The 19,475-nt window shown below is 31.4% G+C and overlaps 1 protein-coding gene across 1 annotated transcript in view; it reads right to left on the bottom strand.

Annotated features, from left to right (window-relative positions):
- The window catches only part of LOC124440217 (integrin alpha-4-like), a 98,067-nt gene that overhangs the window by 74,758 nt on the left and 3,834 nt on the right, over positions 1-19,475 (bottom strand). The gene's annotated exons all lie outside the window — the stretch shown is intronic.

The raw sequence follows: 19,475 nt of genomic DNA, 5'->3' as shown, positions 1-19,475 counted from the left end.
AGAACTGTTGGGACAGAATACGGTATAATTTTCCACAAGTATCTCCTTCCTGCTTAAAGTCAATGAAACGTCCAAGTTCATTATTGGGCGAGTCCTTAGAAAGTAAATTAACAAAAACATGGGATTATTGGGCTACTTAAAATAAAATGTAATCACGGACTTACTTAAATAAATCAATCAACCACAAGCATTTATAAATAATTTAACTAACTTGTACCATACATTTATTTAAATTGTTTACGTAAACAGTAGAAGACTGATAATTTCATAAGTTCCTTATAGATTTTGATAGCGTTAACTAATTTATTTAATTCGTTGCAATTGGTACTGCTCTATGATTAATCATCACATATCCAATTCAAAAGAATAAGTGAAAATACCTCAGCAAAAGAACTCTATCACTTTTCCATGCCCCGACTGCAATATCTATAGAAAATTTTTTGAGTTTAGGAAATCAAAACCCAACGCTGGGTGAATCGAAATCACAGATAAATTCTTAATAGCTTTAATAGATTTTAGCTGAGTCGTTTTATAGTACAATCCATTTCAAGTCAGTGTTTTGTCATTGCTTGCAACAATTTTACTGCTCTTAAAATTTTGTAAGCAGTGGAAACGGAATTGACAATCGCTCCAAGCCCCTATGAATAGCGAAAAAATACAGCAGTACTTATAAACCTAAAAATGCATCATTTGTTAAATTGAACAGTGAATGCTGCATAAATACTCTTAAAAACTATAAAATTTACAGCTTCACTTTGTTCTTAACTTTCAAAACATTTTTCGTTTCACTTAACAAAAACCATTTTTAAAAGTTTTGCATGTTAAAGTATTAGCTATTTTTATGTACTATTTCAAAACATAACTTGATAATCATTCATGACTAGCGAAAATAATACGACGTGCTGTTGTTAAAACCTGGATATAGATCATTGTTAGTGTCAACCATAGCCGCAACAGAGTATCCAAACTGCTCAAAACTAGGATAAAACTTCTTGACTGTTTCGGCCGTTATTTTCTAAAGAAAAAATTAAGTGTAGAGCTAACGATAGAAAGTATCAATTCACACAATCCCATAGAATTGACCTGATAATAATTACGATGCACGCAAAAATAATTGAGTGTAGTGTTGTGCAAACTTAGCCTCAATTTCCGGGGGACAGCAGTGTAATTATTAGCTAAGCACTAGTACTGTGCTACATAAGTTCGCTAAACTTAAAACTAAAGTTTTGGTGAGTATTTAAGTAAAGAATAAAATACGTGAAAAAACATTGACAGTAAAATCACAAACTTGGATATTGAAATTTATACAGTTAACAGTTTATGAAAAAACCCCGTCCAGATTGTTACTTGCTGTAAAAATTGTGGAAAAGAAACAAAACCATACCTGCTGATAATCGTTAAATATACCATCCCTACGTCCATGATAAATATATATGGCGCCATTGCCAAAACCATCTCCGTCAAGATCTGGTTGATCTTGAGGTGCTCCAATAATAAAATCTGGTATAAGATAAAATCACAACAAGTGAGATCAAATCGATCATTAAACCGTTTTACATAACTTTAAAAGTCACAAGTAGCTTTGTGATTAGTGTGTTTAAGCATGGCTATATGTATACAAGTTGAAAAGTAAAACAAAGAAATTTCACACGAAAAACATCCACAATTTCGAGCTCTTGCTGTTTTAACAACTTATAATCGACATCATGCTTATAACCTGCACAAAAAAAACAAATAATCAACCGCATTTAATTGTAAATATACCAAAATCCCATCATTATTAAGATCTCTGCGCGTGTTATGGACCATCCAAATCTTGCCCCATAGTGTTACTGCCCCGTAAACCAGGATCTTGTCGTTTTTCTCATTAGGAGAAAGTTCAAGGATTCGATTCTAGAAAATATCATGTTAATGAACTCCAGCTTCACATTATTTTAAATTTTAGATACTTTAGCACAGTACATATTTTCCTCGGTTTTGAATTCGCGCACCAAGTGGACTTATACTCGTGCAGAACATTTCTTATGTTTTGTCTTTTTACTACAGTTAAATTATGCTGTACTTATAAAATTTGTCATTACAAAGTCTGTATAAATTATATAACACAGAATATTGTCAAACTTAGCCAAACTTTTCACCGCACAATGCCGGCGCAGTTTTTCCTTCAATTGTCATGCTTGTAAGACATAAGGTTCAAGAATCAAAATACAAACAGTATAAAATAGTGAACAGTAATTTACCTGATTTGATAGTACACTAAGGTATAAACACGACCTTCATCACCCCTGTCGCTGAAGAATGGGGCTCCAACTACAGATCTAATAATACACTAGATAGTGCAACGGCTTACTATCATAAAGTAGTAGTTGAAGCCGGGCAATTACCCGAGCCCCAAAGTAGTGAGAATCAATATGGCGTTGTATTAGAAAATATCTGTCAAAGCTGATATCTTGCAATTACTTGCAAGTCACGACGGTTACATAAACTGGTTTACTCTATTAATGAAAAAATCAATGTGACCATAGTTTTCAAGAAAAGATAGCAGAATACGCCAATACATCGCCGTAAAATTGATTTCAAGTGTAGCTCGATTTGAAAGCATCAGCAGCGACGAAGGCTTAAGATACTGGAATTTGCACATCTAAATATCGTATCACAGGACAATCTGCCACAAAATGGTAATCGAACGTCGTAGAATTATCTTGCGATATTTATTGTTAAGTAAAAACGAATTGGAGATAACAGTTTGAAAGATTCACGATTTATATAAAGTATATTGTTCACTGTACATAATTAAATATTGCACTGATTATTGTACCAGAAATGCATTTTTCAGGTTTCTAGTCAGCAAACGAATATAGCTATGTCAAGATGTGAGTAATTAATACGTCAGAAATTATTTACAGAAAGAATGTGAAGAGTCTCCCTCAAGAGTCTATCTCTTATTTGTCTATGTCTTGTCTATGTCCTGTTTTGTCTTGTTTATCTATGTCATAGAGTCTGTCTTGCTTCTTCGAATTTGTTTTATATTATGAGTCTACCTCTGTTACACCAAATTTTTGTGAAGTATAAAATAGCAGGTCACTTGTGAAACTGTTGATACTACAGGTTGATAATACACTTGTCCAACACGGGAAAATATTTACTTGTTAAAGCAAGAAGAGTCACCGATCTTGTAGTATTGACTGTGTTTTTACACATATATAAAACAATGTATTGTCATAGTCTAAACCAGTGGGTTATATGGCCACTGCCCACAGTGCTTAATGTACTGTTATGGTGATGTTATGCTACTGTTTTCCACATTTTTATTGTCTTGTTTTACCATTCAGGAATGTATATGCATAAAACTTTTCTACACATTCTTGTTATTGAAAATATCAAACCTAAATTATTTATTCTGAGCAAAATATTTAATTTGTGCTTGTAACATGTGTCATTTCTGACTGATTTTGTATACCGTTCTATTATTAACATCCATAGATCGAGTATGATATCGCTGTAATGCCACACGAACTAAGCTTACACTATCACAGATTTTCTGTGATACGATATTTAGATGTGTAAATTCCAGTACTTGTTCCTTAGTCGCTGCTGATGCTTTCAAATCGAGCTACACTTGAAATCAATTTTACGGCGATGTATTGGCGTATTTTCTGCAATTTTTTTATTACAAACTATAGTCACAATGATTTATTCTAAAGAAGAAAAAAGTTGATGCAACCTCCAAGCGATTTGCATAATTATGAGAAATTAACTTGACCACATATTTCTAATACAACGCCATATTGATTCTACTACTTTGGGGCTCCGGAAGTAAATTTGCCCGGTTTCAACTTTTATGTCAGTTGCACTATCTAGTGTATTATTAGATCTGGGCTCCAACTAATAGATCAGAAAACTATATCAAGGCAAAACAAATTAATAAAAACAATTGGTCCGCTTCATGATCACCGATGCACTCAGATTCATGAATGTCATAAATCACGTATGATTCACCCAATCACTAGAGTTACTGGAAACAAAGCTAAATTTTCCATGACATGAAATATCAAATTTTATAACTGTGAATTAAGGAGTATAAAGTTAGCCATTTCTATTATGATTTATTATTATATGGCAAGCGTCACTTCACAAATGGCGCGCTTTGATCGGCTTAGAAACATTTTTGCCGGTCCATTATTTTCGTAATTGACGGTCCAAAAGCGTAATTTTACAGTCAAATGTAAACAAATCGTAATGCAAACAGCAAAACGCAAAATAAACGAAACAAAAACATTTAAGAATGTGATTCGAAGGAAAACATTTGCAAAACAGTTAAACTATTCAGACAATAAAATTTGAAACGATTTATTTTTATGAACGAAAACTATAAAAGTGAAAGCCAACCGGTAAAACAGCAAGGACGAAAGCCTTCAGGTCAAATAATGCCATATAATAAACCTTTTAATAACCTCGCTTTCTCGGTCTTTACTGAGAAATATCGGACCTCTGTCTTTTGTACAAACTCGCTCTACGGGCTCGGTCTGTACAAAACACCTCGGTCCGATATTTCTAGACACTTCGCCTGGTTATTAAAAGCTTAATAGTCAACAATCATCTACTTCCTTTAATTTGAGCTCTCACACACTTGAAACACGCAAAACATTTCGTATAAGAAATGAATGAAAAGCAAAGCTGGAATACATACAAAAATTTTTTCTCATGCTTTAAAGCAAAATACGCGAGCAGTATTGATCCTTTATGCTAAAAATAATTTACCCATCAGCGTTTACATCAATTCCACAAACGGAAGCTCCAAAGAAGATAAATTCATTTCTCTAAAACAAAATAACTCATAGCATCTGAACAGTGCGCAACGCTCATCTCATAAAATATCTTATATACAATTTGAGCACTTTGCTTGTATAAGCTACAACTTGATAAAAGTACAACCTCGTAGTTATCTGTATAAAGAACTGATCTTTCAAACTATTTAATCACAGTGGAACTGTAATTTTATATTCTTGTTGTAGCTCACAACTGTACATTAACAGTAAAACTATAGCTACCGAGTTACTATATTAGACCGCAGTCACGTGACACACCCCTATACTTTATTTATTTCCCACCCTTAGTAAATGAAAAATCACTAAAAACTCAATCTCTTGGTGAAATCATAACAAAATGAAAACGCCAATTAAGCTTTATTTGTTGATAAAGGCATTGAAAGTTACAAATGTCAAAATAAAATAGTCAATTGCTTCGTTTAAAAATTCCAACAAATTATAGTCATGTGTTACAATTTTGTTTTTCAACTTATGTATTTACTGGATTGGGTATTTTAATAAATAGAAAAATCTTTTCAAGATATTGAATCATGTGTTGTGGAATTAGCATGCACTAGTAAGTTTGCATGAAAAATTAACTAGCTTCTAGCCTGTTTTCAGCCCTCTCTTATAATCCTCACTTAAAAGGTAAACCTCCGGCTAACTCCAACAATTTTTGTTTCGTTTATAACAAATCAAGTTCTGTTGTATATAATTTCATCCGAGGTAAATGCGCTATTTAAACATATGCTAATCAACTAACTATACTTACTTGGACTTTTTGGTGGAAAAATATCAACGATAGTGGAATCCAAGTTTTCACGATAAACTCTAACCTGTTATAACAATGAAATATAGTAATTTTGTAGTAAATACGATACCCCATTGTTCAAAAGTAGATGTGTAGTACACAATTTACATTCAATCATCTATAAATAATGTGTGTATAAGTAACTACTACCATGAGACAAACTACATAGTATCAAAATTCTGAAAATTTTATGAAATGTTCAGAAAGCTATCATTTCATCAAAATTTCTAAATTTTTAAATTTTCTAACTTTTTCTAATACACGTGCACCCTGTATACCTGTGCAAACGAAACTAATGAAAAAATAAAAAATCTAGACTACCCAGAGATGAAAGTAATGTTTAATGATTTAATTGTCTACTCTTCCCTTGCCAAACGTGAAATGTAATTCTTATATAACTTCTAAATTGCAGCATATCAGAATTACGTTCATTATCAAAAAAATGGGAAAAATAAGAGCCCCGCACGTTGACAATTATAACAAAAATCAAACAAACAAACCTGTCCTGAATATCCGAATCTTGGGTACCCAGATGCAATTGCTAAACAAAAAAAATATGAATTGCATGATCATTTCTGATTCTAATTCAAACTTTGCGAATCCTAAACTGGCCACAAAATTTCTTGCAAATTTGAGATCTATTTATAGCATTTTATAACATTTTGTTGTTGTAAGCAAGATTACTAATGAAGATATTTTTGTGTGTATTTACAAACCCACAGACAACAGAGAACTCGCATATGAAGTCACCAAACAAAACATAGGAATGCCAAGCGTACATGCATTTTACGTAAATATATTATTGTTCAGTTGAGAAGGAAATAAAAATGTTTTAATAGTGATTGTGGATTTCGACTATTTAAAATGAATAAATCAGACAACAAAATTTCGGAGTTGATGGAGATAGAAACGTTCGCAAGACAAATATTTGCTCACATTCTCAAGAGAATAGGATTTTAAGAAACGAGATTTGTTTGTGCAAGATTGAACTTTGTCCGCTCGGCTTAAACTATTCACAGTCATAATTGCGATTTAATACCTCACAGCATGTATTTTATCTTCTATTTCAAAACCTGCCAGTCAAAATTGATTTTTTAGCTTGGCATTATATAAAAGTAATTTCGTCCTTACTTTCATACAAACAGTGTAACTGATTCCAAAGACTGGTGTAACTGTTTCCAAAATATACCAAGATCCCAAAGCGGCAACGACAACATCAAAAACTATACCTTTATGTTTTACTAAGTTAAGAGAGCAATAAGTTGCCATACCTTCTTGATTTAACGCGAAAAAATTCCCGGTGGTGACTGAGTAACCTAGATAACATTATTTAAAAATTAAGTAACTCTGAATGAAAAAAAATCATCAGACTTTTCTCATAAATGATGGACAGGACACAAACGATTCTAAATTTCAAATCTGGGATCCAAACCGTGAAAAACAGTTACGCAAAGAGACAGCCCAAAAGCAAAGTACTTTAAGATCTTTCCCGAAAGTCGACTTATAAACTGGTTGCATAAGAAAAATAACAGGATAAAAAAAAACACAATACCTACCATTGTAAAAATTTCCATCTTCTGCAGGAAACGGTGCCCACGTATAGCTAAATCTCGGTGTTTCAAAGCCAACGTTTCCTTTAAAAACAGTTTTCAATAAGTGTAGAAACAAAGAAATTAAGAAATGACAATGTTTTCTTCCAGTCATGTGATTCTGTTCACGTGAAAAATAACACAGCAAAGTAAACGAGCCATTCAAATTAAGCAGATTCAACCGACAAAACTGGTGCTTAAGTTTATGTGGTTAGAGTTGAATTTCATATTACTTGTTTCGGTTGAAACCCTATAAATGCTATAATGAATACTATTGGTCAAATGACGATATTTCATCGGTGTTCCTGAACGGTGAATTTTGAAACGTACAATGATCATTGAGGAGATGGTTGTTTGCTATAAAACCTTACAAATTTAATAAGAAGTCATACACGAGTGATAGCTAGCTTCTCATAAAACTTTCGAAATGATATTAATTGAACAATGTACGGCTTAAAGTTCCATGGAATTTTTTGTGGTTCAAATAGAATGTTCGAAAGGGAAAGCAAAAACTGCACAAAAACTACCATATTTGTTTTTGAAAATGTCGGTTCAGGTTTAAACCATTGAGGTCTACTGAAATCTATTAATGCCGTTGATGCAAAACTTACAAGTTTACAAAGCCAGGTCCATATCAATTTAGTGATGAATTGTGTATTACCTCGCTTATTGAACGTCACCGCACCCATAACAACCTGTTGATTCTTTTTTAACGAACCAGAAAATCCAGCTTGACAATAATCAAAATCTATAATGATAAATATGAGTTAACAGACATAATTCAGACAATCATTGGTAAAAACCTTCTTTTTCGGCTTTCGTAACAGACGTCTTAATTTACATTGTCCATTATACGTATTGTTTCTCAAAACAAACTATCCAATTAAAAGAATTTACATCGCGTGATTAGGTCATTTCTCATTGTATTTACACAGAGTATAGACAGAAATCTCCGTACCCAACATTATCACAAAACATCACAGCGGAGGTACTAGGCTTGCATGTTCAACGCTGGTGTAGAAAAACTATTTTGAATCAATTCAACGCTTTTATAAACTTTGTTTTTAGCACTACCGTAAATTTCTTTCTCAAATATGCCTTTTCATAGTGAAATAGGTTCCAGGTCATGATTTCCTTTTCTTCTTCAAATCAAAAAGTTCTTTTATGAAAGAGCCCTTCAATTTGAGGAAATATATAACGTTCGATTTACACACTTAATAGTTGTAAACCGTAAAGTTGTTATCGTATTCATACAATCCTTACAAGTGCACTCTTGTTCAAAAGGTAATCATTATAAAAATGTATGATGACCTTAGTAATGAATTGATTTCATATTTTGTTTGATTCACATGCTAGGAATAGAAGTAGTATGCCAGATACTAAAGGAACCCAAGTAGTGAATCATTGGTGGAAGATCATTTTTAGTGACTCATTGTCATACACTATTAAAAGCAATAAATTCTTATTCATTTCAAATGGCAAAAACAAAATCAACCGCGTCTTCAAAAAGAGAGGGACTCGAAAAAGCAATGATGAAAGTTAGCCAGAAAAAGTTTTTCCGTTTAGAGAAAGGTTCTCGCAGAACATAGAATACATGGGTGATTCTCCTATTACTGACGGCTCTGCAAAAGCACCAAGGATGGTCTGTTGATCTTGTTTACAATGTCTTGACCATTAGTTGAGAATGAACCTCTGAATGAGTACTATATTCCTATCTAGCAACAATCGATTATCTTGCATTATTTCTAGATCTTACTAATCAAGTCCTTTTGACAGATCAACGTTTGCAAAATCGTATCAATAATCACAACCTTCATGGCAATTTATCGGAATCAAAAAGTAATTAGCTTAATTATTTCTTCAAAGCGCTTGTTGTAAAAAAAATGGCCCCTACACTACAACTGCACTTTCGCTTTATGTCTGTCAAAACTAAACAGCCCAAACAATCAAAGTTTTTTCATTCGTACGTACTGCTATGAATTCCTAACATTTCAAAGCAGTTTACTCCTTCTTCGATTAACGACACCTGTAAGACTGGGTTTAGTCATTTGTAACACTCACAATAAAAATTATCACAATAAAAATAAATCATCAAATAATAATTTCAACGTACTATTTCGTCCATGATTTGGTGCCTGTCCTAGTGTACAAGGATACAATGTTCTTCCTGTAATTCTGTCCTGATGTTTTCCTTCAAGTACGACGCACTTTCCAATTAAGTAGTAAAATTCCTTGCCTTGGCTGTTTGTGGTGTATTCTGTGAATCGAGGAGCACATGTCTGACGAAAAGTCAAAAAATAGTTAATAGCGATATGTATGCAAGATTCCAAACAGCAAAGAGTTCAAAACAGTCAATGCAAGACTCAAACAACGTAATGTTTCTAATATAAAGGGTGTATCAAAAAGAGCAGACAAATTCGAAACAGCTATAAATTTGTAAAACGTTTCTATGATCAAAGATTTTATGTAAATATATAGCTTATTTGGGTAAACAAAACCAACTTTTGTATGTGATGATTTTTATTTGCCACGTAAAGGCTGACTTGTCTTTTGCACCAATGTACTTGTAACATAGAAATTGTGAAATTTTTCTTATAGATACAAATTGCCCCATAAAAACTGTTTGAACACCCCACCCCCTCGCAAAGGCCTTGTTCACATAAAATTTTGCCTTAAAGTAATCTATTAATATGAAAGTAATCAGGCGAACAATTCATCGCTAAATTATTACGTTTACACTTCCCAAAACTCCTTGAAAAGACAAAGCGTAATGTTGAGAATGTACTATAATATAGTATTCGTTACAAATGAATTTCAGTTAATTTAATTTTTTATCCTTCAAACTGTGTGCAAAGCAAATAAATCAAAGGAAACAGCAACAGTTTTACATACTGCCAAAGCGAAATCAAAACAATGTAGGAAAGTTCATCAGACAAAGAAACTTGGAAAATGATTTTATACAGAAAACACAAATTTAGATGATTTATTTTTTCTGGCAAGTTTCATGTCAGGTTAGAATACCACATAAACTTTTCATCAGGCGACGTTTCTTTCAAATGAATACGTTTTTTGAGTGAACAAAGAATACATAGCACAGTTGTCCACAGAAAAGTTACAAGAAGAAAAATTCTTTTGTTCAGTATCAGAGATTATTAAATACAAACAATAAGGTCCAAAAATATTAAACTAATTGAATAGCAAAAATCTTCAAACTTGTAAAAAAGGTGTTTATTTTTCTTACGACAAAGAAATTTCGTAATCTTCGAAACAATATTTTATTTCAGTGATTGTTCAGTTCGAATCTTATACATTTTGATTTTTAAAAGATTTTATAAAAGTTCAAAAAAACTTGCTTTGCTATCCAATGGATAACGCTATCCAGACCGATCTCAAATTAGTTTAACATTATTGGACGCTTTTTGTACAAACCGATCTGTGAACTCAAAAGCAATCTAAGAGAATTTGCAAATCAAACATGAAGACATGTTAAAGGACAAATTTGAGAGTTTGTTTTAAATTTGTCTGTTTGCACTCATGCACACACTGGCCTATGGAAACGCTGTGGCTCGCCGGAGACCTTTGTAAGAATGCTAGAGCAGGTGCAAATTCTCGACCTGGCAGTAATCTACTCTTGAGTTCTCCAAATGGTCTTTCGATTTGCATAAGCCTGTGCAAACGCAGTAAACTATGTTAACTGTAAACATCTTTTATTTCTTAATATATTTTTTTTTCATAATAGTCAATTTATATAACTCAAATACTTTTGCACTAATTTCACTTTGCTAAATACTCAATATACTTTTGGCAAATTTGCCTTGTCACTTTGTTATGAATTTTGATCAATTTAAACTCATGTTCCATGTAAATAATAGGGGAAGTGACTACTTGGTATGGTCTAACTTGAAACTATTTTATAGAACTATTGCAAATATTTTGAAGCTGAATTCTGTAAATAATGTGATGTGAATCTGGTAACAAACTTCACACAAGCATCAAATGTGTAAGCACTAAAGTAGTGTCACATTTCATTTGACTTCAAAATCAATATTGCATACTACTAAAAAATACAATATTCTATGTATAAAGAATATACGACAAAGATCATTTGAAATGAGTGCTAAATCGTAAGAACATAAGACTTAAGTGAAAATAATATGACAACACAAAACCGTGTGAGGTGGCAGATTTGACCTTATCACTTGTCCCACAAATGAGAGATATTTCTAAACATGTCGCTGACTTAATAAACTTTAATCTTGTACTAAACTATTCCAAAACTGCAATTCTTACATTTCTGTGATTGAAGAATTTTGATAGCCATTATGTATGTAATTAAACTTATAGTCAATGGCCCTGTTTTGATGATTTTAACAAAATTTAACATAATTTCTAAAGGAAATAATGTTAATACAGAGCTGTTCACAATGATTTAAAATAAAAACTATCTGGGGGGAATGGGTTCATGAAAATTTCGAAAGAATAAAATGAAAACTTCAAAATAATGGCATTATGGGGGTTATAAAAAAGAAAGTTATAATGAAATTTTTTAACTTTAAAGGTTTAAACTGAGTGAAGTTACAAGAAACTTACAACAACTTCTTTCCATTAGAATAAGTGGTTGCACCTAGCCATTGGTTGTTCCTTCTCTCCCAACTTCCTGGCACTAGAAGGTTGTAAAACATACTGAAACCAAGTAATATACTCAAAAATTGCCATGTGGCATTCTGTCAAGATGAACAATCAACTCTCTAGCTGGGTCAAAGTTGTTTTTGACCATGTACTAAAATAAATAACTGTCACCACAAATAATGCAAAATATTTTTTAAGGCAACAGTGACTTGTATTTGACATTACCATGCATTTGCATTATTAACTTACGTACTACATTACTAAAAGTGGGTAAGCATATAAAAATACAACAGTCATGACACTACTGTGAAATTGGCACCACATTGGGCACCACATTCAACACAACATTCATCACAACATTCATCACCATATTCAACTAAAATTTATCATTCAAAATGATAAATCAAAAATCGTCTTTAAAACACGTTTTCCATCAAATACAAACAGTAAAATAATTTTAACTGTTTATTACTATTTTACAGTCCATAAACATCACAAAAATGTATATAAAAGTCAAGAAATTGAAGAAAACACTAAGATTTATATTACAGTGTACTTTCCATTTCTCTTAAATAGCCTATAATTTAAAACTACACGGTAGAATTTTTAAACTTGGCCAGAATATAGATAATTATATTGTCTAAAATATATCCAAAATCTGGAGGTGGTACAAAAAATAAATGATAGAAAATCATCGACAAAGTCGGATGACACGGCGCGTAATATAATCTTATATATTTAAGTTAAGAATCCGGCCTTTAACAAACAAAGCCTTATAAATAGAAACTACACGGTAGAAATTTTTAAACTTGGCCATTGTAGATATTCTTATTGTCTATGACATATCCAAAATCGGAGGCACAAAAAATAAAGGAATAATATTCCTTGAGAATGTACTCTGGTATTAACCGTGAAGTTGGCACCACATTCGACAAACAGCTCTATAGCTAAAAACTACACGGTAGAATTTTTTAAACTTGGCCATGTAGATATTCTATTGTCTATGACATATCCAAAATCTGGAGGTGGCACAAAAAAATAAATGATAGAAAATCATCGACAAAGTCGGATGACACGAATGCATGTAATATGATCTTATATAATTACGTTTAGAATTCCGGTTCTAAAACAAACAAAGCCTTATAAATAAAAAACTACACGGTAGAATTTTTTTAAACTTGGCCAGAATATAGATAATTATATTGTCTAAAGTATATCCAAAATCTGGAGGTGGCACAAAAAAATAAATGATAGAAAATCATCGACAAAGTCGGATGACACGAATGCGCGTAATATAATCTTATATAATTAACTTCCTATATCCATGTAATTTTTCAAAGAAAGGCCTATAAATAAAAAACTACACGGTAGAAATTTTTTAAACTTGGCCAGAATATAGATAATTATATTATCTAAAATATATCCAAAATCTGGAGGTGGCACAAAAAAATAAGTTGTAGAAAATCATCGACAAAGTCGGATGACATGAATGCGCGTAATATAATCTTATATAATTAACTTCCTATATCCATGTAATTTTTCAAACAAAGGCCTATAAATAAAACTACACGGTAGAATTTTTTTAAACTTCTGGCCAGAATATGATAATTATATTGTCTAAATATATCCAAAATCTGGAGGTGGCACAAATAAATGATAGAAAATCATCGACAAAGTCGGATGACACGAATGCGCGTAATATAATCTTATATATTTAAGTTAAGAATTCCGGTTCTTTAACAAACAAAGCCTTATAAATAAAAACTACGCGGTAGAAATTTTGAAACTTCCATATTGTAGATATTCTCATTTCAAAATATATCCAAAATCTGGAGGTGGCACAAGAAAATAAAAGAAATAATATTCCTGAGAATGTACCTGGTATAAACCGTGAAGTTACACCACATCGACAAACAGTTTATAGTTAAAACTACACGGTAGATTTTTTAAACTTGGCCAGAATATAGATAATTATATTGTCTGTAATATATCCAAATCTGAGGTGGCATAAAAATAATGATAGAATCATCGACAAAGTCGGATGACACGAATACGCGTAATATAATATTTAATAATTAACTTCCTATGTCCAGGTAATTTTCAAACAAAGGTTCATAAATAAACCACATAGAATTTTAACTGGCCATACAGTAGATATTTTATTGTTCATAACATATCCAAAATCTGGAGGTGGCACAAAAATAAATGATAGAAAATGATCGTGTCGGATAATACGAATGCATGCAATATGATCTTCATAAATTACGCCAGAATTCGGTTCCCAAAACAAACAAAGCCTTATAAATAAACTAAACACGGTAGAAAACTTGGCCAGAGATAATATTTCCAAAATATATCCAAAATTGGATTGAAAACAATGATAGAAATCATCGATTTGATGAGAATGCGCGTAATATATTCATATATTTAAGTAGATTCCGTTCTTTAACAAACAAAAGTTTATAAATAAAATTACACGGTAGATTTTTAAATTCTACCATATTGGATAGATATTTATTGTCTATAACATACCAAAATTGAGAGTGCACAAAATATGTAAATAGTACCTTGAGATAAACCAGAAAGTTGGCATCAATATTTTCCTCGACAAACAAAAGCCTAAAGAAAATTTTTAAAACCCGTATATTATAGAATTTTTATATTGTCTAAAATATATCCAAAACATATCAAAATATAAATGATAAGAAACATCGCAAAGTTGGATGACTCAAATGCGCCGCAATACACATAAATAAGTTAATAATTCGGTTCTTTAACAAACAAAGACTTATAAATAAAAACCACGTGAATTTTTAAACTTGGCCATTGTAGATATCTTATTGTCAGTTCATGACATATTCAAATCTGAGGTGGACACAAAATAATGATAGAAAATCATCGACAAAAGTCGGATGACGAATACGCCGCAATACAAATATAATCACCAACTCCCATGTCCATAACTTTAGCAAAACAAAGGCTCATAACAAAATCATTTTTGAACTTGAAGCCATTGTAGATATTTATTGTTCATGAATCTACACAAATCTGGAGGGTATAACAAAAACAATGATAGAAAATCATCGACAAAGTCGGATTTAATACGAATGCATGTATATGACTTATATTACGTTTGAATCCGGCCTAAAACAAACAAAGCCCATAAATAAAACTGAACACGGCAGTTCTTTAAACTGGCCAGAATATAGACAATATTGTTCGTGTCATATCAAAATTCCGAGGTGGATAACAAAAATAACATAGAAAATCATCGACAAAATGGACGACACGACGCGTAATCTTATAATTAACTTCCTTATAACTACGTAATTAAACAAATTGTAACAAAAATTGACGGCAGTAATTTTTAACCTGCCAGAATATAGATAATATTGCAATATATCCAAAATCAAGGCTGGCACAGTAAATGATAAAGAAAATCATCGACAAAGTCGACGACATTTACGCGCGTAATATAATTCATTTGCTGTGGTTTCAACAACAAAGCTCATAAATAAAATATTACGCGGTAGATTTTTAAATCCGGCCATATTGTAGATATTCATTGTTCAACATAACCAAAATTGAGAGAATAAAAAGAAAATCATCGATAAAGTCGATGACACGACCGCACATATTCATATATTTTAAGTTAAGAATTCGGTTCTCAACAAACAAAGCTCATAAATAAAATCACTACGGCAGAAATTTAAACTGGCCATATTGGTAGCATTGTTCATAATATACCAAATCTGGAGGTGGCACAAGAAAAGGTCGTGCCATAGTCATTTCGAAAGAATGTACCTGGTATAAACGAGTTACACACGATCAAACAAAGCCATAGCTGTGTCCACACTTTTAAAATTTGGCCAGAATATGATACCATATCGTTCATATCCAAAATTCGAGGTACACAAAATAAATGATAGAAAATCATCGACAAAGCCGGATAATGAAATGCGCAATACAAATCTTACATACTTCAAGCCAAGAATTCCGGCCCTTTAACAACAAAGTTTAAATAAATTGAAGATGTAGAAATTTCAAACTTGGCCATATTGTAGATATTCTCATTGTCTGTATTATATCCAAAATCTGAGGTGGGCAATGTCATGATAGAAAATCATCGATAAAGTCGGATGACATAGTCGTAATTACGACAAAGTCGTAATTATATAGATCATATTACATGCATTCGTGTCATCCGACTTGTCGATGATTTTCTACAATCTTATTTTTTGTGCACTCTCCAGATTTTGATATTTTGATAATATAATTATCTATATTCTGGCCAAGTTTAAAAAATTTCTACCGTGTAGTTTTATTTATAGGCCTTTCTTTGAAAAAATTACATGGATATGGAAGTTAATAATATAAGATTATATTACGCGTATTCGTGTCATCCGACTTTGTCGATGATTTTCTATCATTTATTTTTTGTGCCACCTCCAGATTTTGATATTTTAGACAATATAATTATCTATATTCTGGCCAAGTTTAAAAAATTCTACCGTAGTTTTTAGCTATAGAGCTGTTTGTCGAATGTGGTGCCAACTTCACGGTTTATACCAGAGTACATTCTCAAGGAATATTATTTCTTTTATTTTTTTGTGCCACCTCCAGATTTTGGATATATTATAGACAATAAGAATATCTACAATATGGCCAAGTTTAAAAAATTTCTACCGTGTAGTTTTTTATTTATAAGGCTTTGTTTGTTAAAGAACCGGAATTCTTAACTTAAATATATAAGATTATATTACGCGCATTCGTGTCATCCGACTTTATCGATGATTTTCTATCATTTATTTTTTTGTGCCACCTCCAGATTTTGGATATGTTTTAGACAATGAGAATATCTACAATATGGCCAAGTTTAAAAATTTCTACCGTAGTTTTTATTTATAGCTTTGTTTGTTAAAGAACTGGAATTCTTAAATTAAATATAAGATTATATTACGCGCATTCGTGTCATCCGACTTTGTCGATGATTTTCTATCATTTATTTTTTGTGCCACCTCCAGATTTTGATATATTTGACAATATAATTATCTATATATTCTGCCAAGTTTAAAAAATTCTACCGTGTAGTTTTTATTTATAGGCCTTTGTTTGAAAAATTACATGGATATAGGAAGTTAATTATATAAGATTATATTACGCGCATTCGTGTCATCCGACTTTGTCGATGATTTTCTATCATTTATTTTTTTGTGCCACCTCCAGATTTTGGATATTTTAGACAATATAATTATCTATATTCTGGCCAAGTTTTAAAAAATTCTACCGTGTAGTTTTTTAGCTATAGAGCTGTTTGTCGAATGTGGTGCCAACTTCACGGTTTATACCAGAGTACATTCTCAAGGAATATTATTTCTTTTATTTTTTGTGCCACCTCCAGATTTTGGATATATTATAGACAATAAGAATATCTACAATATGGCCAAGTTTAAAAAATTTCTACCGTGTAGTTTTTTATTTATAAGGCTTTGTTTGTTAAAGAACCGGAATTCTTAACTTAAATATATAAGATTATATTACGCGTATTCGTGTCATCCGACTTTATCGATGATTTTCTATCATTTATTTTTTTGTGCCACCTCCAGATTTTGGATATGTTATAGACAATAAGAATATCTACAATATGGCCAAGTTTAAAAATTTCTACCGTAGTTTTTATTTATAAGGCTTTGTTTGTTAAAGAACCGGAATTCTTAACTTAATTATATAAGATTATATTACGCGCATTCGTGTCATCCGACTTTGTCGATGATTTTCTATCATTTATTTTTTTGTGCCACCTCCAGATTTTGGATATATTTTAGACAATATAATTATCTATATTCTGGCCAAGTTTAAAAAAATTCTACCGTGTAGTTTTTTATTTATAAGGCTTTGTTTGTTTTAGAACCGGAATTCTAAACGTAATTATATAAGATCATATTACATGCATTCGTGTCATCCGACTTTGTCGATGATTTTCTATCATTTATTTTTTTGTGCCACCTCCAGATTTTGGATATGTCATAGACAATAAGAATATCTACAATATGGCCAAGTTTAAAAAAATTCTACCGTGTAGTTTTTTAGCTATAGAGCTGTTTGTCGAATGTGGTGCCAACTTCACGGTTTATTCTCAAGGAATACTATTCCTTTTATATTTTTGTGCACTCTCCAGATTTTGGATATGTTATAGACAATAAAAATATCTACAATATGGCCAAGTTTAAAAAAATTCTACCGTGTAGTTTTTTATTTATAGGCCTTTCTTTGAAAAATTACATGGATATAGGAAGTTATTATATAATATTATATTACGCGTATTCGTGTCATCCAACTTTGTCGATGATTTTCTATCATTTATTTTTTTGTGCCACCTCCAGATTTTGGATATATTTTAGACAATATAATTATCTATATTCTGGCCAAGTTTAAAAAAATTCTACCGTGTAGTTTTTTAGCTATAGAGCTGTTTGTCGAATGTGGTGCCAACTTCACGGTTTATACCAGAGTACATTCTCAAGGAATATTATTTCTTTTATTTTTTTGTGCCACCTCCAGATTTTGGATATATTTAGACAATGAGAATATCTACAATATGGCCAAGTTTAAAAATTTCTACCGTGTAGTTTTTATTTATAAGGCTTTGTTTGTTAAAGAACCGGAATTCTTAACTTAAATATATAAGATTATATTACGCGCATTCGTGTCATCCGACTTTGTCGATGATTTTCTATCATTTATTTTTTGTGCCACCTCCAGATTTTGGATATATTTTAGACAATATAATTATCTATATTCTGGCCAAGTTTAAAAAAATTCTACCGTGTAGTTTTTTATTTATAGGCCTTTGTTTGAAAAATTACATGGATATAGGAAGTTAATTATATAAGATTATATTACGCGCATTCGTGTCATCCGACTTTGTCGATGATTTTCTATCATTTATTTTTGTGCCACCTCCAGATTTTGGATATATTTTAGACAATATAATTATCTATATTCTGGCCAAGTTTAAAAAATTCTACCGTGTAGTTTTTATTTATAAGGCTTTGTTTGTTTTAGAACCGAATTCTAAACGTAATTATATAAGATCATATTACATGCATTCGTGTCATCCGACTTTGTCGATGATTTTCTATCATTTATTTTTTTGTGCCACCTCCAGATTTTGGATATGTCATAGACAATAAGAATATCTACAATATGGCCAAGTTTAAAAAATTCTACCGTGTAGTTTTTATTTATAAGGCTTTGTTTGTTAAAGAACCGGAATTCTTAACTTAAATATATAAGATTATATTACGCGCATTCGTGTCATCCGACTTTGTCGATGATTTTCTATCATTTATTTTTGTGCCACCTCCAGATTTTGGATATATTTTAGACAATATAATTATCTATATTCTGGCCAAGTTTAAAAAAATTCTACCGTGTAGTTTTTAAATTATAGGCTATTTAAGAGAAATGGAAAGTACACTGTAATATAAATCTTAGTGTTTTCTTCAATTTCTTGACTTTTATACATTTTTTGTGATGTTTAAGGACTGTAAAATAGTAATAAACAGTTAAGAATTATTTTTTACTGTTGTATTTGATGGAAAACGTGTTTTAAAGACGATTTTTTGATTTATCATT

This window comes from Xenia sp. Carnegie-2017, unplaced genomic scaffold, assembly GCF_021976095.1.
Source record: "Xenia sp. Carnegie-2017 unplaced genomic scaffold, XeniaSp_v1 HiC_scaffold_2, whole genome shotgun sequence".
Classification (NCBI taxonomy): Eukaryota; Metazoa; Cnidaria; class Anthozoa; order Malacalcyonacea; family Xeniidae; genus Xenia; species Xenia sp. Carnegie-2017.
This window is presented reverse-complemented; position numbering and strand designations above follow the sequence as displayed.